At 40.5% G+C, this 27,908-nt stretch overlaps 1 long non-coding RNA gene across 1 annotated transcript; it reads right to left on the reverse strand.

The window, feature by feature from the left end:
• Positions 1 to 24,310: 24,310 nt before the first annotated feature.
• Positions 24,311 to 27,638, reverse strand: LOC141660559 (uncharacterized). The gene is made up of 3 exons (XR_012549878.1): positions 27,502 to 27,638; positions 25,549 to 26,714; positions 24,311 to 25,437 (listed from the first exon to the last, which is right to left on the reverse strand). It is a non-coding gene; the product is annotated as an uncharacterized LOC141660559 (long non-coding RNA).
• Between the last annotated feature and the right edge of the window lie 270 nt (positions 27,639 to 27,908).

Below are 27,908 nucleotides of genomic sequence, written 5' to 3' on the forward strand. Positions count from 1 at the left end.
TTCTAAGTCAGATATGACGCTTGAATTTGGTGAACCAGACCTTGAAGGTTTGAAATTTCCTGAGGATGATCCTCTGGTTATAACTCCAAAAATTGGAAATTGTCCTGTTATGAGGGTCCTAGTGGACAATGGAGCTTTCTTGGATATTCTGTTCCATGACACATTCATAAGGATGGGCTATAATGATTCTCAACTAACTCCATCCGACACGCCCATCTACGGGTTTAACCATGTGGAATGCAAAGTCAAAGGAGGAATACAACTTCCCGTTACTATTGGGGAATAGCCCAGAGAGGCCACGCATATGTTAAACTTTCAGGTTGTCAAGGCAGCCTCTACTTACAATGCTATCGTGGGTAAAACAGGGATCCATACTTTTAAGGTTATGCCCTCGACCTACCACATTGTATTGAAGTTCCCAACTAGGAATGTTGTTGAAGAAGCGAAAGGAGATCAGAAAATGGCCTGCAGTTGCAATGTTGCAACACTTAGGCCTGATGGAACTGGGGGGCAGGTCCTCCTCATAGAAGACATGTATGTCCGAGAGAATGATGAACTACGAGGGAAGCCAGCCGAGGACTTGGTCCCAATTCCCTTAAACCCCTTAGACACGGAGAAGGTCACGTATATTGGGGAATCTCTGGACAAGCCCTTCAAGGGCCAAATGAGAACTTTCCTACAAGAGAAAAGTGATGTGTTTTTTTGGACAACAGCTAATATGCCTGGGATTAACCCAAACCTTATAACTCATTGGTTGAACATTGACCCAACCCGAAAGGTTATGAAGTAGAAGAAGATAACTTATGCCCCTGATAGGCTGTAAGACATTAAGCAGGAGGTCGAGAAGCTTTTAGAAGCTGGATTCATTGAGGAAGTGCAATTCCCTGAATGGATGGCTAACCCCGTAATGGTTAAGAAGTCCATTGGGAAGTGGAGGATGTGCATTGACTTCACTGACTTGAATGATGCTTGTCCCAAGGACTATTACCCCTACCCAAGAATTGATACCCTGATCGATGCCACTACTGGGAATGAGATACTAAGCTTTATGAATGGCTTCAGTGGTTACAATCAGATTAGAATGCATAAGGATGACACCCATAAGGTATCTTTCATAACTGACTTTGGTGTATTTTGTTATCTTGTTATGGATTTTGTACTTAAGAATGCAAGAGCTACTTACCAAAGATTGGTAAACGAGATATTTGCACATCTAACTGGGAAGATCATGGAGCTCTATTTTGATGATATGTTAATCAAAAGCTTAAGCAAGGCCGATCATATTAGTCACTTAAGAGAGGCATTTGAAGTGCTGAGGCACCACAAGATGATGTTAAACCCGACCAAGTGTGCTTTTGGCGTTGGGACTGGAAAATTTTTGGGTCACATGGTCTGTAAGAGGGGAATAAAGGCCAATGCCGACAAGATCAAAGCCATCCTAGACATGGAGCCACCACGCTCCATCAAGGATATTCAGAACCTGACAGGAAGAATCGCAGCTCTACGGAGATTCATCTCCAAGTCTGGAGACAAATGTCTGCCCTTTTTCAAAACCCTCAAGAAGGTGAAGGACTTTGAATGGAAAGCTGAGAGCTAAGAGGCCTTTGAACAGCTAAAAAAATACATGAATGAAGCCTCATTGTTGGCCAAACTAAGTCCAAAGGACACTCTTTATTTGTACCTCGCGGTATCCGAAAAAGACGTGAGTATAATCCTCGTGAAGGAAGAGCAGAAGCTCCAGAAGCCTGTATATTATGTAAGCAAGGTGCTCCATGGAGCAGAGTTGAATTACTCCCCCATGGAGAAGTTCGTGCTTGCTCTCATCAGAGCCTCGAGGAAGTTGAGACCATACTTCCAGGCTTACAAGATCGAAGTCCTGACGGACCAACCCCTGAGGAACATTCTTCATAGCCCGAAGGACAGTGGAAGGCTCATCAAGTGGGCAATTGAGTTAGGAGAATTTGATATCTAGTACAAGCCTTGAACGGCCATCAAGGCTCAGGCCTTAGTAGACTTTGTGGTCGAATGTACCATTAATGACCAAGAAATCGAGGGCAAGAGATAGTAACCCCGGAAGGAGGAGAGAAAGAGAAGGATAAAGAAACAACCCTGAAGGAGTATTGGGTTCTCCATTTTGACGAGGCGTCCAAAACAAAATCTAGTGGTGCAGACCTAGTCTTACAAAGTCTGATGGGTTTATGATTGAGTATGCTTTGAAGTTGGACTTCCTAACTATGAAAAACGAAGCAGATAATGAAGCGTTGATAGCCGGCTTAGGCTTGCTTAGAGCCGTGAGAGCCAAAAACTTGAAGGTCTGTGAAGACTCAAGACTTGTAGTTGCTCAAGTTAATGGAGAGTTTGAGGCCAAAGATGATACTATGGCCAAGTACCTGAGAGTCGTAAAGGGAATATTGACTCAGTTCAATGAATGGTATGCGAAATATGTTCTGAGAGAGGAGAACACTACGACGGATGCCTTGTCTCAGTTTGCCTCGTCTGAAATCGAGAACTATCCGAGAAGTATCTACTTCTAGGTCTTGAAGACCCCTACTATTCATTTCATAAATTTGATAGCACCGGTTGGTGTTACAAGCTGTTGGATAGACCCGATCAAGACCCACTTAGAGACTGGGTGGTTCCCCGATGATGCCCAGGAGGCACGCAAGCTGTCGGTCTGAGCGTTGAGATATTCATTGATTGAAGGTCTTCTCTACAAAAGGTCCTTTGTTATTCCATACCTAAAGTGCTTGAGACCTCATGAAGCATATGAGGCACTTAAAGAAGTCCATGAAGGGATTTGTGCACAACACTTTGGGGGCAGGGCCCTCGCTCACAAGATAACTCGGTTGGGATTTTACTGGCCAACTATGCTAGTCGATGTAAAGGCTTTTGTAAAGAAATGTGAAAGATTGCAGAGTCAATCTCCAATAGTACGAAAGACCCCATAGAGGCTTAAATTTATCAGCACACCCGCCCATTTTACAATGTGGGGAATAAACATACTTGGACTATTTTCTGTAGCGTCGGGACAGAGGAAGTTCATTGTGGTAGTCATAAACTACTTTATGAAGTGGATTGAGGCTAAAACACTGGCCAAGATAACCATTAAGCAAATTACCCAATTATTCTGGGAGAATGTGATATGCCGATATGGAATCACACGCAGTCTTGTCACGGATAATGGGAAACAATTTGATAATGCAGAGTTTAGAGAGTACTGCGACGATAACAACATAGAACTTCGCTTCACCTCGGTTGCACATCCTCTGACAAATGGGCAATCAGAAGTTGCTAACAGAATCATCCTTGATGGACTTAAGAAGAGGGTCGAACGCTCGAGGAACACTTGGGTGGATAAGTTACTGCCTATACTATGGGCATATCGTACCACCTGCAAAGTGACAACTAAAGCTACCCCATTCATGTTGGCTTATGGAGCCGAGGCAGTGGTGCCCCTTGAGATCACTTATGGATCCCCCAGAATCGAAGCTTACGAGCCAAAGATCAACGAAGAAGGCATGAGGCTCGATCTCGATCTTATTGACGAGGTCAAAGATGAGGCCAATGCCCGCAATGCAGAGCATCAACGAAGAGCATCCCTCTATTATAATAGAAGGGTTAAAGAAAGGTTCTTTCTGCAGGGAGATTTGGTTCTGAGGAAGATTGAGGCATCAAGAGTAGGGGAGAGAGGAAAGCTAGCCCATAACTAGGAAGGACCTTATAAGGTCAGGAAGACATTAGGACGAGGATCCTACAAGTAGAAGACCCTGAATGGTGATGAAGTGCCACGCACTTGGCATGCTTTAAACCTGAAGGTTTATTATGTTTAGGAATTCACTACATGTTCCTAGTACTTAGTATTAAGTTTATAAATAAGGACGATGAAAACATCTATTGTAAGGGTTGAACCCGTTTCTCAGAGATATTATCTATTTATGCAAGTTTATTTTTATCATCTTGTCTACCAATTTATTTAAGTACGAGCATCTAAAGAATGCAAGTCTTGAAGGAATAAATTCCGAAAATAAAAGACAGGTATGAAATGAAACTAAACAAATTGCATAGATAGGGATCCCGAAGGATCATAAGTTAAAGTCCCGAAAAACCAATAGTTTACAATCAATAAAGTTCAAATAAATAAATTCTGATAACATGGCCACAAGAGGCAACTAAAGCCATGCAAGGCCACACAAATCACTCGTCAGAAGAATCCTCCCCTTCACCATCCGAGCCCTCCTCAGAAGAAGAATAGCTACTCCCTGGAATTGGCTCCCTGATTTTCCCACGAAGGGCTGCTCTGGAGTTAGGGCTGCCCGAGGGGGCCTTATCATTGGAACCGAAACCACTGTAGCTAGAGCGTGATTGTGACCTCATGTAAGGAGTCTCGGGCACAGATCCAGAAGCTTGTCCCGATGGGTCCATGACGGGTAGCTTCTAGGGGCAAGATAGAATACTCGGGTCGACCAAATCCGGCCATACGCCTTGAGCATCGTTGACTCCCAACTTCCAACTTATGGCCAGGTTAACAGGGCGCATCTCATCATCATGCTCGTCCATCATTTTGGTGAACATAGAGGATTTGTGGTATGCCCCAACGAGGTCTTTACATTCCCCCTTCCTCTTCTCCTCCGAGCTGGCATATTTCCTCTCCATGACAGCAAGCTTACCCTCTGCTTCATAAGCTTTGGACACCCACTCCCCCGAGGAGATAGTCATTTTATTCATGGAAGTCTGCAGCCCAGCATAGTCGCCTCACATCTTGATATCCTGAGTGGAGGACGTCGTGAAGTAGGCGTTGTCCTGACAAGGAAAATATGAATAGAGTTATAAAAAGTTTAAATAAGAAGGACCGAGTCACCGAGAAGTGATTCCTATAACGCTTTTCAAGTTCTAAGGAAAAATGCACTTAAATGAAATTTATACATGAAGAAGTGTACCTGGTACAGGGCTTGAGCCCCCAATATCTCGACCTCGAGAAGCTTCTCACCGGAAGAGACGAATATGAGGTCAGGAGCAGTGATGTAGTTCTTCGACCACTCAAGGGAAAGGCCCAGGCTGCTAAGCATAGAGTCGTTGGTAGAGATACCCCATACTGGTTTGAAAAGGAACCTGGCATTCCCATCAAAGTCTTTAGTCCTCTTCTAACCGGATCTCGATGCCTTAAGGAAGGCAGGAATCTTAGGAACACGGTTGGCCTTCTTAGCTACATCCCTGGCCATCCTACCCGTAACAGCATCACTCATATTGGCATTGGCATCGAGAGCCTCAGCAGCTGAAACAAGAAGAAAAGAAATCAGATATAAGAATAAACTTGCACAAAGTTAAGGAGAAACAAAAATAAATACTCTCTATAGAGAGGCTGCTAAGTTCAGCTTCCACAAGCTTGGTTTATGTTACGAACTCCCAATAGGGGGTTCTTCCGTCATCATCAATGAGGAGATCTCGGGCAAGAAACTCGGCATCCAAATGATTAAGAATGAAATGAGGACTATCAACTGGGCTGCTAAAGTCACGTATGAAGTATGTCCCCCAGTCTCTAGCCTTCCATTCAACGACCACAAACTTCTTGTTCTATTTGTGGTTTAAGTCATGGAGAGAGTTGTTGTTCATCATATGAGGAAGAAGAGCTCTTTGTTGTACCACGACCCAACCAGGTCGACTCAAAGGAGAAGCCTTCATCATGAAAATGCTACGAAACATCGTCACACTCAAGGGGATTGTAACACCCCCAGATCCGGGGTCGGGGATCCGGGTTGTCACGGTCTTTCTTTCCACCATATCACTTCACTTAATTAATAATAAATAACCTCATGCTGTGACCCCATACTAACACACACCACAACCCGTTATAGTCTCAGAGATGAAATTGAAATAAGTACAAGTCTTTGAATCCACCATTTAAAAGTTATTACAACCCAAAATGATTACTTGATAAATTTACAGTTAATTGCCATTATCTGCCACAAGTTATAATTATACATAATTTGATTCTCAAAAGTAGATGGTCTGAACTACAATGGATCTACCTCTGCAGCTATAGTAGCTACAACATCATCGGGAAGACGCGGGACGCTTCCCACGCGCTTGCGCTGGGTCTGCTGGAGTTTGGCCATCTCTCCTAACTGTTGTTGTGTGATGAAGAAATAAAGCAAGAGTGAGCCTTACAGCTCGCAAGATAATACATAGTGATAACAATAATATAAGTATCTAAATGGATACTTACTAGAATCTCTATCATGTGTAAGATAATTACTTACTAGATATAAGTAAAAACAAGGAATGAAGTTACCAATACTTCACTACACTTATATCATTTACAAAGCTACTTGAACTACCACCGTTCAAAGTATTATAAGTTTTAAGAAAAACATCCCATAGATGAGACCACAAGTTAAGACTTGAATAGATTCAATCTTTGAAATATTATTGAATGAAAAAAGTTACGAGATACTTTATTTAGTCCCGATATATATATATCCACATATATATCTCTTAAACATTTCCTGGAACCTCTGTTATGTAAAGTATGAACAGAGTTTGAAACATCCAATGAATTTTGGAAAGGAAAAGAATTTTGGCATAAACCAGATATCTTGCTGATCAGGCAAGGATACCAATAAGTAACCTTTTCTACTAGTAGATGGATGAATCCCCCACCGGTCATCACCCTGGCCACATAAGGACCTTGTGTTGGACCGCCACCCGGCCTCTTACGCGTTGATGGACTGCCACCCACCCACTTACACTTTGATAGACCGTACCCCGGCCTGTCGCTTATGCCGACTCAATAAGATGGGCTTACTTCCCGAACATTGGGCAAGTAATCAATTCATTTACCAAAACTGCAACCTCGTTGCGAATATAAAATACACCACAGAGCCGGATTCCCCAGGTTTTGAGCGAGTATTTAAATCCCCTTAAAAAAGGAAGATCTTAAATATAAAAATGAGTTTTGGGATCCGCTCTGACTTGAAAAATCATTTTGAAGACTCGAAAACACTTTATAGAGTGTTTGGAGTAAAGCTGATTTAATGAAGTAAATCAGTCCCCAGAATATTTAGAAAATGACTGAATATTATTATTTAAATAATATTCCCATAAAGAATAATCTTTATAAAAATAATTGAAGTAGAAGTATTAAACTTATACTTGAAACGAGTATTAAATAACCAAAGATATACTTATATGAAAGTATTATCTTTATTTGAATAATCGAAAATAAGTTTGATTATTGACACCTTATTCTTTAATAAAATAAAGAATATACCTCAGCAAATAATCGGAGTCATAGATCCTCAAATGAATATTCAAATAATATTCATTAAATAATATAAAAGATTCATAAGCCCTCGAATGAATATTCAAATAATATTCAGATAAATAAATAAAAGGAGTCATACGCCTTGAAATAATATTCGAAATAATATTCAATAATGAAATAAAGTTAAAGTTATCGAATAAACCTTATTCGATTAATAGTTTGGAAAACTATAACCATATATATATATATAAATATATATATATATATATATCCATATCCATATATACAAAATCTACTCGGGATCCTCGACTCCCGGTTTTTTTGAAAATATTTTCACCTTTGGGTCCCTATACTAAGGGTATATGCAAGCTACCGCTATCCTCTAGCATAGGTATTATCAACTGAACCAACAGATATATATATGGAAAGAATGCGAAACAGGCATGCATATATATATACCATATCAGCATGCTTCAATATATTGCATCATTTGCTAATTAACCAACATGCATCTATCGCAAGATAATGCAAATACATATATTCATCACAACAACAGTTATAACGGGTAGAAAACTTGCTTGAGCGACTCGGGGTGATAAAAGGCTCGGGACGAGTCTGGTAACCTATAAACAACAAGTAAGTTGGAATTAAACCAAAATCACTTGTAAATCTATACTTTAAATAACTTAGACTCTAACGCTTGTTTTGCGCTCACTGATTCGCTTAAGTCACTCGGGTACCCTCGGCTCCACCATTTTTAATAATTTAACCTTTACGAGTTTTAAAGCGATTCCTTCACGAGTGTCTTACCAACTGCCTAACACACTTACCATAAATGTTTCATACATTAATTAACCCTTTTTGGTCTTTAACCTATGTTTCAAAGTAAGGCGAGGGAAAAAGTTTCGTTCGCGAAACGCCGTTACTTGAAACGGTCGTTTCTCCTAAACCGTTCATCGGAATCGAACGAACTACATATCAAAACGAAGCTCGTAACATGAGATATCTAAACATGGCAGTGGTCATAATCTAGCAGGGGGTTCTCGGGTCCTAATGCTATGCACAAAAACAGTCCAAAGAAAATCGGACGTTATGACGGCTATGTTTACGCGATTTCCAATATTTTAAATCATTCAAAACCATTCCAAATCAACCTCAAATCCAACATACAACCAACATCCATCCTTATCACATCATAACAACCCCAACCAATTCAATTTAATCAATCATACTTATGCCTAAACTTAACTTTAATCGTACTTAAGTTCTTTTAATCAAAACCACAACATTTACCATTCCGTTTCACTACCATTTCAAATCCCAAACTCTAATCACAACAACAAGCTACAATATCATCCTACTAATCAAAATCATCTTATAATATATAGGAATCTAGGGTTTGGAGATGGTATACCTTCCTTGAAGTGGTGGGAGGAGCTAGGAAGCCTTAAAAAGCTTTGAGAAGTCTTAAGAATGCTTGGATCTTCAAGAAAAACAAGAAAAACTTCAAGTTAAAAACTTGAAAACACTATTCATAGTCTTATTCTTTGATTAAATGAAGAAGATTGAGAAGGAATTAATGGCTTAAACTCATGATATAGCCCTAACTAAGCATGAAGATGATTAGGGAATTTACTCACCAATTTAGGAAGCTTGGATCTTGGATTTTGAAAAATCTTGCCTTTAAAAAGTGAAAAAGCCGAGAGCAATGAAGAACTAATGCCTTGGTTTCTTTTTGTTTTGATGAAGAATGAATTATTTGGCTTGGTTGGTTGTAGTTTTGTATTTGATTTAGTCAATTACCTTCTTGCCCTTGAATTTGTGTGGTTACAAAGCCACCACACCTCATTCCTTCCCATGTCATGCTTATGTCATCCTCATGATGTCATCCTCATGATGTCATCCTCCCTTCCTTGTCCTCTTTCTATTGGTTGGATGACATCATTCCCACTAATCCCTTTGATTAACTTCCTAATCGTTTGCCTAATGACCGCTGATCTGTTATACGGTTCGCTTAACTTTCGTTTTCGTTTATCGTTTGAAGGATCATACCCGGGATCTTATTACTTAGGTTCCTTTAACCTTTCTCAATACATTATATTCCTTTTTATGATCCTCTATTATAATCCTTTAATTTAATCCTTTTTATCCTGTTACCTTATACTCAATTCTCTCCGTATCTAGTGGATTTCCGGGAAAAACCAAAGTGTTCGGAATTGGATTCTGACGATCTTTACATACACTTATATACTTCATAGAGTACTAATAATATCCCAGAATATCCATAACAGAACCCCTACATAGTGTGGCGTGAAAAGTTTTCTCATTCAGCTAAAACACTATTCACAAGGGTTACAAAAAGTTGAAAATTTTGGGGTTATTACAGTCTCCCCTCCTTAAAAGGATTCCGTCCCGGAATCAAACAGAAAACAAATGGGGGTACTTTTCTAGCATTGTGCTCTCTAGTTCCCAAGTTGATTCTTCCACGTTATGATTCTGCCATAGTACTCTGACTAGCTTGATCACTTTGTTCCGAAGCACCTGCTCCTTCTTATCCATAATCCTTACTGGCTTCTCCACGTAAGTTAGATCTGGCTGCATATCCACCTGCTCGTACTCCACTATGTGTCTGGCATCCCGATGATACCTCCTTAGCATTGACACATGGAACACATTATGAACTTGTTGCAAATTAGGGGGTAGGGCTAGCTCGTAAGCTAACTTTCCAATCCGTCTTAATATCTCAAAAGGTCCAATGTATCTTGGGCTTAGTTTTCCTTTCTTTTCGAACCTCATTAATCCCTTCCAAGGGGATACTTTCAACAGTACTAAGTCCTCTACTTCATATTCCTTGTCCTTTCGGGCTAGGTCTGCATATTTCTTCTGTCTGTCTTGGGCTGCTACAAGTCGCCCTCTGATAAGATCCACTATATCTTTGGTCCTTTGGACCACTTCGGGTCCGAGCATCTTCCGCTCTCCTACTTCATCCCAGTATAAGGGAGATCGACACCTTCTTCCGTACAGGGCCTCATAAGGCGGCATTCCGATGCTAGCATGAAAGCTATTGTTATAAGAAAACTCGATCAACGGCAAGTGATCATCCCAACTTCCTTTAAGGTCTATTGCACAGACTCTCAACATATCTTCTAGTGTCTGGATGGTCCTTTCACTCTGTCCATCCGTCTGGGGATGGTACGCGGTACTCATATTTAACTTGGTCCCCGCACACTCCTGAAAGCTCCTCCAAAATCTGGAGTTGAACCTGGGGTCTCGGTCTGAGACAATGGACGCTGGGACTCCATGTCGCGTCACTATTTCCTTAAGGTAAATGTCCACCAGTCTATCGACTGTGTATCTCTCATTGATAGGAATGAAATGAGCTGACTTTGTCAGTCGGTCTATAATTACCCAAATGGCGTCGTGATTGGCTTTCGTCCTTGGCAAGCCTACAACAAAATCCATCGCTATCTGTTCCCATTTCCATTCGGGAATCTCCAGGGGTCGCAAAAGTCCACTGGGTCTCTGGTGCTCTGCCTTTACTCTTTGGCAAGTCAAACACTTGTTTACCCGTTCTGTTACGTCCCTCTTCATGTTGGGCCACCAGTAATATTCCTTCAAATCCCTATACATCTTAGTACTTCCCGGGTGAATGGAATACCTTGAACTATGGCTTTCATCCAAAATCTCATCTTTAAGTTCTTGAACATTCGGAACCCAAATTCGGTAGGAGTACCTCATTATCCCTTTATCATCTTTCTCAGTATGGATCTCCTCTCCAGTCATTGACTCTCTGCCTTCATTCATTATTTTCTCCTGGCACAATCTGATCTTTTCCAATAACTCTGGCTGCATTGAGATCTCAAAAAGCTTTTCAGTTCCGGTTCTGGTTACCTTTACTTCTATTTCCATTCTCTCAAAATCCCTTATCAACTCTTCCGAAGTCGTTATCATTCTGAGTCTTTCCTTTCTACTAAGGGCATCAGCCACCACATTGGCTTTCTCTGGATGATAGAGAATCTCACAATCATAGTCCTTGATTAGTTCTAACCATCTCCTCTGGCGCATGTTGAGCTCTTTCTGCGTAAATATGTACTTGAGGCTCTTATGGTCTGTGAAAATCTCGCACTTCTCTCCATACAAGTAGTGCCTCCAAATTTTTAAAGCAAATACTATTGCCGCGAGCTCAAGGTCATGAGTAGGATATCTAACCTCGTATTCCTTCAGTTGTCTCGACGCATACGCAATAACTTTACCGTGCTGCATAAGCACACATCCTAATCCTTTGTGCGACGCGTCACTATATATCACAAAATCTCCTTTTCCGTCCGGCAATGCCAATACCGGAGCCGTTATCAACCTTTTCTTTAATTCCTGAAAACTGTTCTCGCATTTCTCCGTCCATTCAAACTTCTCTGTCTTACGAGTAAGTCGTGTCAAAGGGGCTGCGATCTTCGCAAAGTCCTGAACAAATCTACGATAGTAGCCGGCCAATCCTATGAACTCCTTACCTATGTGGGTGTGGTTGGCCTTTCCCAATTTGAGACCGCCTCTATCTTGGAGGGGTCGACCAATACTCCTTCTTTATTGATCACATGTCCTAAAAACTGTACTTCATTCTGCCAGAATTCACACTTCGAGAATTTGGCATATAACTGCTCCTCTCTGAGTATTCCTAGAGCTATCCTCAAATGCTCTGCATGTTCTGCCTCAGTCCTTGAGTAGATCAAAATATCATCGATAAAAACTATCACACACTTGTCCAAGTACTTCTTAAATACTCTATTCATTAAATCCATGAAAGCCGCTGGGGCGTTGGTTAATCCAAAGGACATTACCAAGAACTCATAATACCCATACCTGGTACGGAACGCTGTCTTGGAAATATCTTCGGGTTTAATCTTTAGTTGGTGATATCCAGTTCTCAGGTCGATCTTGGAAAAATAAACAGCATCCTTTAGCTGGTCAAACAGATCGTCTATTCTAGGCAATGGGTACCTGTTCTTTATGGTTAGCTTGTTCAACTCTCGATAGTCGATGCACAACCTCATGCTCCCATCTTTCTTCTTAACAAATAAAACTGGTGCTCCCCACGGAGACACACTGGGTCTTATCATACCCTTATCCAAGAGTTCCTGCAATTGGATAGCTAATTCCTTCATTTCTAACGGGGCTAACCGGTAAGGTGCTTTTGAAACTGGCGCCGTCCCTGGGGCCAACTCAATAGCAAATTCAATCACTCTATCGGGTGGTAATCCCGGAAGGTCTTGTGGGAATACATCTTCAAATTCGTTGACTACTGGAATATCTTGTAAGTTGGGCACCTCCTTCTGCGTGTCCACCACATAGGCTAGGTAAGCCTTATTTCCTTTTCGTAGCATCCTTTTGGCCTGGGCCATGGTCAAAAATTTATGCGCCTGCCTCTTTCCTCTAAATATAACTTCTTTCTTCCCGGGGATATTTAACTTAACTTTCTTCCCTTTACAGTCTATCTGAGCATCGTTGCTAGATAGCCAGTCCATTCCCAAAATCACATCAAACTCCCCTAATTTAAAAGGAATCAGATCAACACTGAAAGATTGCTCCCCTATGCCTATCTCACAGGCGGGGTGAATCTGGTTAACAGGAATAATTTCATCATTGGCTATTTCTACTTGCAAGGGTTCTATCAAGGGTTCAGCCTTAAGTCTTAACTTACGCGCAAGGTCCTTTGATATAAAAGATTTAGTTGCTCCCAAATCAAATAAAACATTTGCACTAACTGAATTTAGAGAAAGGGTACCTGCTATCACATCTGAATCTTTCATAGCATCCTGGACTGTCATGTTGAAAGTCCTCGCAGTAGGTGGCTTATTAGAAGCAGCCCTGCTTGCTCCCGAAGCTGCTGGTTTGTTCATTGGGCATTCCCTCTTCCAATGACCTGGGCGTCCGCACTGATGACAAGTGGCGGTTGGAATGACGGCAGGGGTTGATGATGGGCACTTATTTGAGTAGTGGCCTTCCCGACCGCACTTAAAACAGGTTACAGGCTTTCCTTTACACTCACCAGTGTGATTCCTTCCACATATGTTACAGGCTGGCAATGGGGGTCGAGACTGGTTGGAATAGGACATTCTTGACTTCTGGCCGCCCTGGCTCATACTCACACTCATTGGACGCTTAAACCCAGTGTTCCTTCCTGGTAGGGACACTGCTCCTCGATTAAATCTAATTGGGAAGCTCCTTCCTACGGAACCTCCACCCATGCTCATACTTTTCCTCTTTATTCCTTTCTTCTCTCTTTCCTTCTGCATCTGTTCACTTCCAACTTCTACAATCGTTGCCTTTTGCACCAGAGTGGCATAGTCCGTAAGCTCAAGGATTGCCACCCTATTCTGAATCCACGGTTTCAGTCCCTGCTGAAACCTCCTAGCTTTCTTTTCCTCGGTGCTCATAAACTCCGGCACAAACCTTGATAACTCAGTAAATTTCGCTTCGTACTCTGCTACAGACAAGTTATTTTGCTTTAGCTCCAAGAACTTGAGCTCCATCTGGTTTTCCATAAACCTCGGGAAATACTTTCCCAGAAACAACTGACTAAATCTCTCCCAGGTTATAATAGCATCTGTCTCCATGTTTTTCTTGGCCTCCCACCAGTAGTTAGCTTCTCCTTTCAGAAGGTAGGTAGCAAATACAGTCTTTTGTGCCTCCTCGGTACTCAAAATCTCAAAAGATTTCTCCATTTCCTTTAACCATGCCCTTGCCTCAACTGGGTCGGCTGATCCGTGGAACTCAGGGGGCTTAAGGGACTTAAAAGCCCTGAAAGAGTTTGCCACAGCATTGTTACTTCCTTGAGGGGGTGGGTTGGGTTGACGTTCCAAATTCTGCCTTAGGAGTTGCATGAACTGGCCCATGGGATCCATGCCTGGGTTTGGTACTGGTTGCTCAACCTCGGTTTCTCCTTCTTCAGCCTCTATCTCAAATCCCTCAACATCATATGTTTCCTCTTCCTCTTCATACAGGGAGTCATCATGTTCCACATAATCCTCATCTTCCTCTTCACTGTGTTCTTGGTTTCTATTGTCCTGATTATGGCTTCCCTGGTCCTCAGATCCAGGGTTCGCCCTAGTTCCAATCTTTCTTGGCGGCATGATTCTGATAATAATAAAAAAAATTGTTGGGAAAATTCAACGTTAGGTCACAATCATATACAACATTGTGCCTTGCACAGCTCTTATAATGGGGAGAACGTATATCGCAATTCTATTATTTTAAGAAAGTTCTAATACGAAGTGCAGTAATAATAATGATAAAAACAGTGATCCCTTCACTATGGAACTAAACCGAAAGGAAACAAATATATACATAATGCGAGAAATACATAGTTTGATCTGGTCAAAAGTACAACAGTGCTACAGTCATCTGTCCCAAAAGTGATACACAAGAGTCTATCTGTCTAGTCAGAAAAAAGGATGCTATATACAAGTCAACTATCCCGGAAAATTGGCTCTTACTAAGGCCTCGGTTAACTAGACAACTAGACTATTCCATCATCAATCCTGAATCACACACCGGAGCGGGTCAGCTCCCAAACCCTTTCCATCGCACGACGGAAGATATAGTCGGCCTGCCGCCTGGAGATCCTACCATGTCTGTCCCCCTAGAGCGATCTGAGCCTCGCTCGGGATGTGAGCTCTATCCCCGTAAGCTCCCTCCTCAAGGATCGGGGTATAGAAGCCCTAATCTCATAAGCTCGGGTATGCCTACCCGCCCTCTCTGCATCCAACTCCCTCCTGGCCTCATCTAGTCGGCCCTCGGCAACAGCCACTCGGGTCCTCAGAACATCCTGAACATATCCATGTGCTAACGAAGACTGCCTGTGGGCAGGGTCAAGAGGTAGTGAATCCGGAGCCGCTGAGGGTGCCTCCTCGGTCTGCCTAGGCTCGGAAGTATGGGTCTCTGAGCTGTCATCATCAGGAATCCAAGATAGTGGTGGAGGGGTAGGGGCTCTGACCACCGGAAGTGTGGGTAATGGGGTACCAGCATACACTACCATAGGTCCAACACGCTCCTCAGCTACTGGGACCTCATCCAGGTCCTCCTCATCTGGAATAGCAATAACCTCTGTCTCTGACTCCTCTGAGGGGTCCTCCTCATCTGAAATAGCAATGACCTCCGTCTCAGGCTCCACTGAGGGGTCCTCCTCATCCTCCTCCATCTCAGGCTCCTCCTGATCCTCAACATCTAGCAATGCCTCATCATGCTCACGCTCGAACATCTCAGGGTCCTCTATCTCAGGCGCCTACATATTAAACGAGCTAAGTTACTATCATGATACTTATAAGGGTTCCCGTAAGGGTTTTAACTGTCAGCACTACTTTAAGTAGTCCGACCATGAACTTGGCAAGAGTTCTTATTATCTTTGTGAGTTTGTTATTATATCGACTCATCATCTCTGAGGTTTATAACGCTTAGCTCTGATACCATTTCTGTAACACCCCCAGATCCGGGGTCGGGGATCCGGGTTGTCACGGTCTTTCTTTCCACCATATCACTTCACTTAATTAATAATAAATAACCTCATGCTGTGACCCCATACTAACACACACCACAACCCGTTATAGTCTCAGAGATGAAATTGAAATAAGTACAAGTCTTTGAATCCACCATTTAAAAGTTATTACAACCCAAAATGATTACTTGATAAATTTACAGTTAATTGCCATTATCTGCCACAAGTTATAATTATACATAATTTGATTCTCAAAAGTAGATGGTCTGAACTACAATGGATCTACCTCTGCAGCTATAGCAGCTACAACATCATCGGGAAGACGCGGGACGCTTCCCACGCGCTTGCGCTGGGTCTGCTGGAGTCTGGCCATCTCTCCTAACTGTTATTGTGTGATGAAGAAATAAAACAAGAGTGAGCCTTACAGCTCGCAAGATAATACATAGTGATAACAATAATATAAGTATCTAAATGGATACTTACTAGAATCTCTATCATGTGTAAGATAATTACTTACTAGATATAAGTAAAAACAAGGAATGAAGTTACCAATACTTCACTACACTTATATCATTTATCAAGCTACTTGAACTACCACCGTTCAAAGTATTATAAGTTTTAAGAAAAACATCCCATAGATGAGACCACAAGTTAAGACTTGAATAGATTCAATCTTTGAAATATTATTGAATGAAAAAAGTTACGAGATACTTTATTTAGTCCCGATATATATATATCCACATATATATCTCTTAAACATTTCCTGGAACCTCTGTTATGTAAAGTATGAACAGAGTTTGAAACATCCAATGAATTTTGGAAAGGAAAAGAATTTTGGCATAAACCAGATATCTTGCTGATCAGGCAAGGATACCAATAAGTAACCTTTTCTACTAGTAGATGGATGAATCCCCCACCGGTCATCACCCTGGCCACATAAGGACCTTGTGCTGGACCACCACCCGGCCTCTTACGCGTTGATGGACTGCCACCCAGCCACTTACACTTTGATAGACCGTACCCCGGCCTGTCGCTTATGCTGACTCAATTAGATGGGCTTACTTCCCGAACATTGGGCAAGTAATCAATTCATTTACCAAAACTGCAACCTCGTTGCGAATATAAAATACACCACAGAGCCGGATTCCCCAGGTTTTGAGCGAGTATTTAAATTTCCTTAAAAAAGGAAGATCTTAAATATAAAAATGAGTTTTGAGATCCGCTCTGACTTTAAAAATTATTTTGAAGACTCGAAAACACTTTATAGAGTGTTTGGAGTAAAGCTGATTTAATGAAGTAAATCAGTCCCCAGAATATTTAGAAAATGACTGAATATTATTATTTAAATAATATTCCCATAAAGAATAATCTTTATAAAAATAATTGAAGTAGAAGTATTAAACTTATACTTGAAACGAGTATTAAATAACCAAAGATATACTTATATGAAAGTATTATCTTTATTTGAATAATCGAAAATAAGTTTGATTATTGACACCTTATTCTTTAATAAAATAAAGAATATACCTCAGCAAATAATCGGAGTCATAGATCCTCAAATGAATATTCAAATAATATTCATTAAATAATATAAAAGAGTCATAAGCCCTCGAATGAATATTCAAATAATATTCAGATAAATAAATAAAAGGAGTCATACGCCTTCGAATAATATTCGAAATAATATTCAATAATGAAATAAAGTTAAAGTTATTGAATAAACCTTATTCGATTAATAGTTTGGAAAACTATAACCATATATATATAAATATATATATATATATATATCCATATCCATATATACAAAATCTACTCGGGATCCTCGACTCCCGGTTTTTTTGAAAATATTTTCACCTTTGGGTCCCTATACTAAGGGTATATGCAAGCTACCGCTATCCTCTAGCATAGGTATTATCAACTGAACCAACAGATATATATATGGAAAGAATGCGAAACAGGCATGCATATATATATACCATAGCAGCATGCTTCAATATATTGCATCATTTGCTAATTAACCAACATGCATCTATCGCAAGATAATGCAAATACATATATTCATCACAACAACAGTTATAACGGGTAGAAAACTTGCCTGAGCGACTCGGGGTGATAAAAGGCTCGGGACGAGTCTGGTAACCTATAAACAACAAGTAAGTTGGAATTAAACCAAAATCACTTGTAAATCTATACTTTAACTAACTTAGACTCTAACGCTTGTTTTGCGCTCACTGATTCGCTTAAGTCACTCGGGTACCCTTGGCTCCACCATTTTTAATAATTTAACCTTTACGAGTTTTAAAGCGATTCCTTCGCGAGTGTCTTACCAACTGCCTAACACACTTACCATAAATGTTTCATACATTAATTAACCTTTTTTGGTCTTTAACCTATGTTTCAAAGTAAGGCGAGGGAAAAAGTTTCGTTCGCGAAACGCCGTTACTTGAAACGGTCGTTTCTCCTAAACCGTTCATCGGAATCGAACGAACTACATATCAAAACGAAGCTCGTAACATGAGCTATCTAAACATGGCAGTGGTCATAATCTAGCAGGGGGTTCTCGGGTCCTAATGCTATGCACAAAAATAGTCCAAAGAAAATCGGACGTTACGACGGCTATATTTACGCGATTTCCAATATTTTAAACCATTCAAAACCATTCCAAATCAACCTCAAATCCAACATACAACCAACATCCATCCTTATCACATCATAACAACCCCAACCAATTCAATTTAATCAATCATACTTATGCCTAAACTTAACTTTAATCGTACTTAAGTTCTTTTAATCAAAACCACAACATTTACCATTCCGTTTCACTACCATTTCAAATCCCAAACTCTAATCACAACAACAAGCTACAATATCATCCTACTAATCAAAATCATCTTATAATATATAGGAATCTAGGGTTTGGAGATGGTATACCTTCCTTGAAGTGGTGGGAGGAGCTAGGAAGCCTTAAGAAGCTTTGAGAAGTCTTAAGAATGCTTGGATCTTCAAGAAAAACAAGAAAAACTTCAAGTTAAAAACTTGAAAACACTATTCATAGTCTTCTTCTTTGATTAAATGAAGAATATTGAGAAGGAATTAATGGCTTAAACTCATGATATAGCCCTAACTAAGCATGAAGATGATTAGGGAATTTACTCACCAATTTAGGAAGCTTGGATCTTGGATTTTGAAAAATCTTGCCTTTAAAAAGTGAAAAAGCCGAGAGCAATGAAGAACTAATGCCTTGGTTTCTTTTTGTTTTGATGAAGAATGAATTATTTGGCTTGGTTGGTTGTAGTTTTGTATTTGATTTAGTCAATTACCTTCTTGCCCTTGAATTTGTGTGGTTACAAAGCCACCACACCTCCTTCCTTCCCATGTCATGCTTATGTCATCCTCATGATGTCATCCTCCCTTCCTTGTCCTCTTTCTATTGGTTGGATGACATCATTCCCACTAATCCCTTTGATTAACTTCCTAATCGTTTGCCTAATGACCGCTGATCTGTTATACGGTTCGCTTAACTTTCGTTTTCGTTTATCGTTTGAAGGATCATACCCGGGATCTTATTACTTAGGTTCCTTTAACCTTTCTCAATACATTATATTCCTTTTTATGATCCTCTATTATAATCCTTTAATTTAATCCTTTTTATCCTGTTACCTTATACTCAATTCTCTCCGTATCTAGTGGATTTCCGGGAAAAACCAAAGTGTTCGGAATTGGATTCTGACGATCTTTACATACACTTATATACTTCATAGAGTACTAATAATATCCCAGAATATCCATAACAGAACCCCTACATAGTGTGGCGTGAAAAGTTTTCTCATTCAGCTAAAACACTATTCACAAGGGTTACAAAAAGTTGAAAATTTTGGGGTTATTACAGGGATGCCCAAGTCATGACACCTCACTATGAACATAATAATGAAAGACCACCCGTTGGGGTAAAGCTGACATGGATGAATCTTGAGCTCATCTAGAAGCCTCGGAATGAAAGGGTGCAGGGGAAATCGTAGCCCAGACTTAAGGGCCGTTTGTACACGAATAGCCTTTGGTGGCAGAGGTTGCAAGACCTCTCACTAGGCTTAGCTTTACGAATCTTTAAGCAGTCAGGCCAAGAGTAAGTCGACTTAATCTCTTAGACATCCTTCTCACTGAGCATACTTCTGTGATGAAACGTATCGAAATGGACGGTACTTGGGTACTCGTTCACTCTCTCGTCCAACATACTCTTTAGGCTGGTGGAACAACGGTTAATGAAGAAGAGGGAGCAAGAGCTATACCTTGAAGGGAGCGAAGAGTGGCCCTCTTATGCAGAGCTTCCTTCTGGGAGAAAGAGGACTTGTTAGGACCTTGTCCTCTAGACATTCTTGAAGAGCTTGAAGAAAGATAAAAGCTTGAGAGAATTTGAGAAGTTGAAAAATGAAAGTGTGAATAAAAATGAGCATTTCTCATCTTCTTTTATAGGAAAAAGGTGATCTGCTACATCAGGTCGTAAGTCTTCCTAATTCGCGCTAGCAGGTGCCTCTCTAAAAGAACACCGGAAATGATGGAGAAGAACAATCAAAAGATAAGAAAGGACGATATAATAAATGAAAAAGCGGTGCAGGACATCACTTATCGTATCGGTCCTCTGAGAAAAGCCTGGATGGGACTAAATACAAGTTATTAGTCGTAACTAAGGGATGATTACGTTAATCACCATGATTAGCAAAACTAGTAAAGATTAAGACAAGATTAGCTTTTCAGCTAAACTCACAATTATGAGAACATAAAGTTACTCTTCTCACGGATCAGACTACCCTGCAGGAGCCTCTGTAGTAGACCCATGACGGCCATAACTTACTTACGTAGTGGCCCTGGCCGACCATCCAACAAATGGGGGGGCATATGGCCGACCAGGAGCCTTCGTAGTAGAGCCAAGACGGCCACAATTTGCTTTTGTAGTGCTCCTGGCTGACCAACCCACAAATTGGGACATTTTGGCCAATCAGGAGCCTCTGTAGTAGAACCATGACGACCACAATTTGCTTTTGTAGTGCTCCCGGCCAACCATCCCATAAAATTGGGACCTTTTGGCCAACCAGGAGCCTCCGTAGCAGAGCCAAGACGGCCACAATTTGCCTCCGTAGTGCTCCCGACTGACCAACCAACAATTGAGACCTTTTGCCAATCAGGAGCCTTCGTAGAAGAGCCATGACGACCACAATTTGCTTCTTTAGTGCTCCCGGCCGACCAACCCATAAATTGGGACCTTTTGGCCAACCGGGAGCCTCTGTAGCAGCGCCAAGACGGCCACAATTTGCCTCTGTAGTGGCCCTGGCCGACCAGCCAACAAATTGAGGCCTTTTGGCCGACCAGAAGCTCCTGTAGGAGAGCCATGAGGCCTTCAAAAGTTACTTCGTAGGCCCTCTTGAGAGGTCTTTGGAAATTTCTCGGAAAGAATAACTCTTAGCAGAACTAAGTTTCGTGAAGACTAGAACGTCCACGAGAATGAGTTCATTGGAGTACACAACATCCTACAAAGGAAGTTTGGACAAAGTTCAATGAAGTATAAAGCTTCAAATAGAAGAAGTTCTATAGAACGTTCACTGAAACAGCCGTAGCAGAACATTCACTGAAACAGCCGTAGCAGAACGTTCATTGAAACAGCCGTAGCAGAGCCTTGAGGAACTCAAGGGCAACCATGAGATTAATTCCATGGACAACCAAGAGCAACAAGGGCATGGCAAGGTATGTGGAGAACTAACTCTGAGTAAGAGGTTCCAATAAAAAAATTGGAGCAAGAACCCCTGGACAGCACAGAGCAGGAGTACCTACTTCAGGCCGACCAGGGGTGGCCGACCTCTATAGGCTGAGCAGCCCACATGCAAGGGCATGTGGCCAAGCAGAGCCTTCTGCAGCAGAAGGTTCTGCTCGACCCCAGTTACCCCCCTGCGAAAATTTTCAAAATTTTTGAATAAATCAAAAAAAATTTGATAATTTTGAATTTTCAGGATTTTAAGATTAAACCCAGATTAGGGTCGATTAGTGAAATTAAGCCCAAATTAGGGTTGATTAGTGTATATTAAGCGTAATTAACCCAAATTATGGGTAATTAGTGATTCATATAATGAAATTAGCCCAGATTAGGGTCGTTGAACCTATTCACTCTTAAAATTAGTGTGAATTAGGGATAATTAGTGTCTTATGCACATTGATTAGTCCCTATTAGCCCCGTTTTTGGCAGATTAGCCTCGATTAAGGCCAATTAGTGTATTCTAGCTTAAAATTAGGCTCTTTTAAGCCCAATTAACAGCTTATACATAGAAATTAGCCCCGATTAGGGACGAGTAGCCCCGATTAGGGCCATTTAGCAGCTTTCACCCTATAATTAACCTTGATGAAGGTTAACGGGTGGTAAATGCTCATTTTTTAGTCTCGATTAGGATTGTTTAGTGTTAAACACTATCCAAATAGCATGTGCAAAGGCCTTAAGTGTGTATACTCACACTAATAAGTCATTATAGATGTGCAGATCGCTCCACACTTTACGATAAAATGACGATACCCATGAAGGGCCGATACCCATGAAGGGCCGATACCCGAGAAGGGCCAAAAGTATCCCGAGTCGCGAAAAGACCATTATAACTTCCACGAAAACTGGAGCAGTATTCCCGAAAGTTGGGGGCAAATGATATGGATATAAAATACATCCTACAGACACATTAAATATCGCATTAATTACACTTCGGCTTCTTATCTGAAGTTCAGTACAGACCTGTCTGGTCCGAGCTCGTAGCAGATTCAAGACGGTCCATGTAGACAAGGCCCACCAGCTAAGGTCGTCAAGGTCCACGAACACAAGCTGTTCATGGACTAGGCCCAATACGACTGGAAGAGCAGAGGCGTGTGACCCAAACAGACTCAAAGTCCTACACAGAAGGTTTTGGAGTTCCTTCACTTATAGGACTCCTAATTACCATCTAAGTTGGAGACTTGTCCACCAAGTCTCCCAACATAGGTCTAACCCTAGACTCACCTCTATATAAAGGGCTCTACCCCTCAACCCAGAACTATGTTTTTGGCTTGATTCTCTATCACACAGAGATACATAGGCATCTTGTAAGGACTGATAGTCCCGAACGCAAGAGCGGCCATTAAAGCTCGAAGCTCGCAAAGCCTAGCATTAAATACTAATACTCTAGTTTTTATTCCACAACATTCAGGTTCCAATATGAACCTTAGAATTGGAATTGGAATGAGAGTTAGGCATGTAGGTGAAGAGAATGGGTGATAGTAGCAAGAGGTAATCTTGTTTCTTTTACTTGTGTTATTTTATAAAATTGAACATGTCTGCATGCGTAAAATAAATTAAATAAATTATTAGCTTGTTGGAGAACCTTTGTGTTAGTAAGACCTTTTAGGTCATTTTAAATAGTCTTTGCGAGCAATGGTGAGTAAGCAAGTTTTGATGTAATGTTACATGATAGGTTCGAAGCATAGCTTCAACTATGGGTACAACTATGTGGTGGTACCTCATGCAATAAGCTTCATGCGTGAACAATTGATTAACTTAGTCTCTTTTTAACTAAGCTAGTATATGAACTGGTTGGTATTAAAAGAAGAGTTCGAAGTTACTTAATTAATTGCCAAGTTTTATTTGAATAAATGAATAATACAAAAAGGTTAAGTTAAGGATTGGTGTTGAAAAGTTAGATTAAGGTGTGCATGTTGGTAAACTGCTTGAGGTGCTATTATTCAGTTAAACTTGTGCATGTTTAAAGATTATTATTGGTATAAGTAGTAAGCATCTGATATGTTGTTATAACATGACTTGTGAAATTTGTGCTAAAGGATTTTATTGGTTAATATTGCTTTAAATCAAAGAAAACATACGTCAGAGAACTACTTAACGAAACTTGTACCCGGTTTTTTTTCTTCTGAAGGTGCGTAAATTATATTTGAAAACAGGTTTAAAAAGGTTAAAATATGCATTTTAAGGAAGAATGTGAGAAGTATCTATACATGATAATTGTATGGGTATAAAAGTCAGCATTAGTTATTCATCCTTGAACTATGTTCATTTCACAAGATAACGTTCATGTCTAAGCAGTTCATCTTTGAGGAATGTATGAGTAAGAGCCCGATTTTGTTTAGTTTTTTAATTGGTTAATCGATTTAAAAGGGTTAATCAAAGTAGTCTAAGTACTTAAAACTTAATTTCTATAGTTCTAGGTTTTGGTTATAGGGTGTAAAGGTACAATTTGAACCTATTTTTTTTGTTCTTAAAATAAGGATAGATTATGTGAAGTCTAATTTATGTCTAATAAGGAATAATGTTATCCCGAGTTAAGGCTTGGCAAGCAGAACTTCACCCAAATTTGACCATATATACCTGTAACTAATCCTAGTGACAGATGAAGCCAAACTTAGGTTTTACAGGAGAAAATTTTAAATAAGACTAGGTGTTTATTTTATAGAATTAGATGTACATCTAAGCTAAGTGCACCTAACATCTACTTTAGAGTAGTATCGAAATATTAAAGGAAACCAAAGTACGATAACTAAAATGAAAGTATGGGGAAAGGGAATTTAGGTGGCATCATCCAAAGAAAACCATAAGTCTTGGTGTAAAGCACCGTTTAGTTCACAGGATCATACAAAAAGTTCTTAGAAGAAATGAGATTTAACCATGGTAGAAGAGCTAATAAGTGGTCACAACATCAATGGCCATCTCAACGATGGCAGGTTCATCGACAAGAGGATCATCTGAGTGTACCTCAACCTGGAAACAGTGGCTGGAGCTTTGTTTTCCATAGTAAGAGCATCAATTACGATTGGGTTAGCCCTCACAGCTTCTTTGGATTTCTCCTTCCTAACCTGCTCAGCTTCCCTAGCAGTATCCTCTCCAAGCTTTGACCAGTCCAAATTGGGGAATTCATCTATGGTGGATTTTATAAAGTCCTTCACACAGTTGGCCCATCCAACCTTGTACTTTGCCTTTTTGGCGTCCAAAAGCACGGCTTTGTTATTGTACACCACCGTTTTAAGTTTGGAAATCTTCAGCTTAAGCTCGTGCATCTTTCTGGCATGTTCAGCTGCTACTTCTTCTTCTCCTAGTCCATGGTACTGATGGTCTGGTTAAGCTGGTCCCTTTCCTTGAGAAGCTTGGATTCCGAGTTCCTTATCTTCTTCAAAGTTTCTGCAACTCTCTTTATGTCGCCGTCCCTAGCTTTTAAAGAAGCTCTTAATACTTTGACCTCCTCGGAAAGCCTTTGGTCCATACGGGAAGCTTTAGTGATTCGCTTCCCGTGCTTCTGCTGGAGGAATAGACTTTAGGCATTGGCCATGGTGATGAGAGGTGCAACTTCAATAAACTTGATCTTATCTCATTGGGTGATGATTTCATCAGGAACTTAGTTTTTGAGCATCTCGCTAAACAAGTGAAACTTCCCGACATCTTCTATAACAACACCACTTCTTAATCTCTTTCCCAACTTGGAAACTGAAACTTTAACATGATCAGGAGTAGTCAAAGAAAGATTCCTTTTGTAAAGGTTCCGGACTTTTCCAGGGTTGAGGATGAATGTGGAAATCTTGAAATGGGGGAGACCTGAATAGGATCCGTGTTCTCGTCATCAGAAAAAATATTTTCAAAACCTAATTATCTTCTTAATTCCAGAGGGAATTCCAGAAGCCATCTCTGCAAAAATAGATAATGGAAATGAGTCAAAATATATGGGAAACATGGATAAAGTAGTATGAAACGGTCACTATGAAGTAATGGAGAAAACATAAAGATGCATGCATGAACCTATCATATGTGAGGTCCCAACTTTATCAGCTGAATGTCCCTTAGAAACAAACCCACAATCTTTCAAGTTTTCTCCAGTCAGTAAACTTATACCATCTCCTAGACCGGGTGAAAAGGCAAGTGGTTGTTGAGAATGCTTTAATAGTTTACCTATGAGGGGTGACATAACAGAGGCCGCTACAAACACAGGTATGAGGACAACAAATTAACGAAGGGAGGTAGAGAAACCCTCTAGATGTCTATAGAAGAAAGTTAAGTTTTATAACACTGAATAAGATGCAGATTAAAATCTTTCTTGTAGCATGGGCAACCATAGCAATACAAAAAATGATGTTGCCACCCGTACATCCATTTTTTATTTCCACTTATGTACTAACCTCTGTGCACTCCCCAACCAGCAAGATAGAAGTTTCCTGAATTTTTTCATGATGGCTTAATTTCGTAAAAGTAGGTCAACTGATATGCGGATAAGACTGTTTTAAGCTCCTTACGATATATGATGTACATGCACATGGCCATCCTATAGGAGTTAGGTGTGAGTTGAACGGGTGCAAGGTTGAATCTGTCCAACACTTTGACGAAAAAGGAGTGTAAGGGCAAGGATATACCTATTCTGAGGTTGTGTGTAGAGAGGACAACATTGAGGATGGCTTGTTCAGGATCAAAGTTATTGAATCTATGGCAATGTTCTCATCTGGCGGGTATAACAAGGTGGCACCCGAGGTTACAATAATTTAAGAGGTTGGTCAGTGTAACTCCATTCATGGTAGTATTCGTGTTCTCACAAATTAGGTTGGCATTTTTAGAAACTACTGAGTTGGTCTCACATTCTGTGGCTTCAGTAACAGCCCCCACTAGCTCAGGTTCCCTGGCCAAAGGTAGATCAGGTACAGGTGTACGATGGGAAGACATTTTATCCAGATTCTCTTCAGAGGTGGTCCAGTTTAGGTGTTCTAAGTCCGTATTCTCAATTGGATCTGGTGATTGGGGGTTCTGACTGTGATTATGGCATGTTCAGGGTTTACTACCCAAACTTTGGAACAAGTCCTGGAATCGACAGTTCTAGGAGGAGCTGAAGGATCTGAACTAAGGTCGAAAAGATCCACACGAACGGCTTCATTGGTACTAGATTGGTGGGAGATGGCAGCTACAGATCCGCTTGACATCTGCAAAGGTGCAAAGCAGAATGAGCAAACTGCAAGCTAATCCTAATGACATAGAGTTGGAATTGAACAAAGGAATGCACCAATATTGGATTGAATCTAAACTTCATTGTAAGATGAAAAAAAAATACAATGGATCTGGAAGGATTCACAACTACGGGGAGGCATGTTCATTAGAAATAAGCGCACAGACAATATGTCAAACAGGTTATAGGAATTGCTAAATGGGTATAGAAATATTTATTCAAGAGTCTCTTGAATAAAAATGGATATCACTAGGTTTAGGTACCAGCTCAAAGTTGAAGCAGGGAAGTTTCAGGAAAGGGAATTATCAAGAAGGCCCAAATTTATAGTCGTAACATAAACATTGAAGCACGTTGTCTACTAGGGCCAATCAAGGGAGATCTGGGTCAGGCCTAGACATGCATCTAATTTACGGATGTGATGATTGATGTATGTGCAGATATATGCATGATTATGTGATATAAAGTTAGGTGTACATAAGCGGGAAGATAAACAGGCATAGAGCAAATATGTGGTGTTACGAGTTTAATCGCAACACCACAGTGTAATTATAATAAATGAAAGATAAGTGACATAAATGGATGACATAGTGATGCAATCAAGGTATGAGATTCAAAAGTAAAAGTAGTTACAGGCATCTAAGCTTAGATATAGACAGATGTATACAAGAATTATATATAAATGTGTCAGTTTAAGTTCATGGAGTATGCAAGAGGGTCTGCAAAAATAAACAGGCAATGAAGAAAGAAAAAGGAGTGATATGTACCTTGATCTGAGAATAAAGGTTGAGAATCAGAGAGAGAAGCTGAGATCATCGGGATCCTGAACACCGTGGAAGCTCGGAACGTTAGATGGAGATGAAAGGGTATGTAAGTATTTGCAGTTTGTGAATAATGAAAAAAGTTTGTGAATAATGAAAAAGGAAAAAGAAGTAAAAGGGATTAAGTTTATATAGACTAGGGGAAGTGAATAGGCATTGAACACGTGGTGCGTCCTGAGGAAATTGTTGTGTATATGTTGTGGACTTGATGATTACTTGAACAAAACACCTTAATAGATTTCACTTAGTGAAATAATGTAGCACTCGACGGATAAGAATTTTAGTCCCGACGGATAACTCAACACAGTCCCGACGGATGATGACTTATTTATCCATCGAGTGAGTAGCTTATG

Source organism: Apium graveolens, chromosome 1, assembly GCF_009905375.1.
Source record: "Apium graveolens cultivar Ventura chromosome 1, ASM990537v1, whole genome shotgun sequence".
In the NCBI taxonomy this organism is placed as follows: Eukaryota; Viridiplantae; Streptophyta; class Magnoliopsida; order Apiales; family Apiaceae; genus Apium; species Apium graveolens.